This window comes from Myotis daubentonii, chromosome 7 (assembly GCF_963259705.1).
Source record: "Myotis daubentonii chromosome 7, mMyoDau2.1, whole genome shotgun sequence".
Taxonomy (NCBI): domain Eukaryota; kingdom Metazoa; phylum Chordata; class Mammalia; order Chiroptera; family Vespertilionidae; genus Myotis; species Myotis daubentonii.
This window is the reverse complement of record NC_081846.1, coordinates 19704747-19706498: the sequence shown is the minus strand read 5'-3', so window position 1 is coordinate 19706498 and position 1752 is coordinate 19704747. Positions and strand designations below refer to the sequence as shown.

Below are 1752 nucleotides of genomic sequence, written 5' to 3'. Positions count from 1 at the left end.
TTTTAGCTGTTTTCTGTTGCCCTTAAAGAAACATGCTACCCCCAGGGCTTGAGCAATAGGAAGCTAAAATGATTAGCGTTATCCCACAAGAGGATTAAAGTGGGTAGAGGAAAGCATCAGCACATAATATAAAATGATGGAAAACTAGGTTAGGCCTTTTAGCAGGCTGGGCTGCTGTCCTTTGAGGGGCAACCCTGAGACCTACTAATGCATTTCCACAATGGCTGCCAGTCACCACTGCATTTCTGTTCCTTGCTAAGATCAAGGCCAACCTGTGTTCTCAATAAAGAGACCAGGCTCCAAAGAAGTTGGTTTTTTATTTACTTATTTTTATTTATTTATTTAAAAATATTTTTATTGATTTCAGGGAGGAAGAGAGAGGGAGAGAGAGATAGAAACATCAATGATGAGAGATAAACATCTAGGCTGCCTCCCACATGCACCGCTACTGGTGATCGAGCCTGCAACTTGGGCATGTGCCCAGTCCTGAATCAAACCGAAACCTTCTGGTTCATAGATTGACACTCAACCACTGAGCCATGCTGGCAGGGCAGGAAGTTGGTGTTGTTTTTTCTCCAGGAAGTTGGTTTTTTAAAAAGATTTCTTTTTTTTTTTTAAATATATTTTATTGATTTTTTACAGAGAGGAAGGGAGAGAGATAGAGAGTTAGAAACATCGATGGGAGAGAAACATTGATCAGCCGCCTCCTGCACATCTCCTACTGGGGATGTGCCTGCAACCCAGGCACATGCCCCTGACCGGAATCGAACCTGGGACCCTTCAGTCCGCAGGCCGACGCTCTATCCACTGAGCCAAACCGGTTTCGGCTAAAAAGATTTCTTATTGGAAAAAAGGTCTTGCAAAGCTATCAGCATCATTATCAATATTTTGCTTTGCTTATCTGCATGTCATCCTTGTGCTGGGGCCATGCTAATCTCTGTGTTGATCCAGTTTTCCTGTATGTGCTGACGAAACCAGCACATTGCTTTGTTAATTTGTGGCGTGTACAGAGGTGATGCCAAAATGGAGCTTCTTCCTCATCACTGCCTCCAGTTAAGTGGAAAATAGCAATGATTTAAGTAAATGCTATTCATTCAACAAAAATGTACTAACAGCCTTCTTTGGGTCAGGCACTGGGTAGGCCTGGGACACAACATGATTCCAATGTGACAAGATTCCTGAGATGTTCACAATCTCATGAGGGATATAGACAGCAATGAAATAACTACACACAAAAATGTAAATTGCAACAATAAGTGCTATCTAAGTGAAAAGCACTTAGATTAGGCCTTTTTAGGAAGTGACAACAACAGAAAAAATGAGTAGCTATGAACTTGGAGAGGATAGAAAGTGTGTGCAGACTCAGGGCCTGGGTGGGAGGGAGCATGGTGAGGAGGCACTGAGAGAAGACAAGTGGAGAGAATTTGGGAGGACGAGGGGATGAAGGTAGGTGTCAGATCATCATAGGTTTTGACCATAGTACATTTTGTGGACTGTGAAGATGTTCTGTCCTTTTCCTAAACATAAAGGAAAGGCATTCAAGTGCTTTAAAAGGCACGTGTCTCTGGCTTTCCTACATCTGTGCTTTGTTAAGATCACCGTGGCAGCAATCTGGAGAGTGCTTTGGAAAGGCAAGGGTGGGTGGTAGAGCACGTAGCACTCATCAAACCTCACTGAAAATTGTAACATGAAAGCAGCATTTCATCTATAAGAATATAAAGCTGTAAAGGATGTCAAAAATTTAATCTGATA

The 1752-nt window shown here is 42.4% G+C and overlaps 1 non-coding gene across 1 annotated transcript; it reads right to left on the bottom strand.

Annotated features, from left to right (window-relative positions):
* Positions 1 to 879: 879 nt before the first annotated feature.
* On the bottom strand, positions 880 to 981 carry LOC132238930 (U6 spliceosomal RNA). The gene has a single exon (XR_009453901.1). It is a non-coding gene; the product is annotated as a U6 spliceosomal RNA (small nuclear RNA).
* Between the last annotated feature and the right edge of the window lie 771 nt (positions 982 to 1752).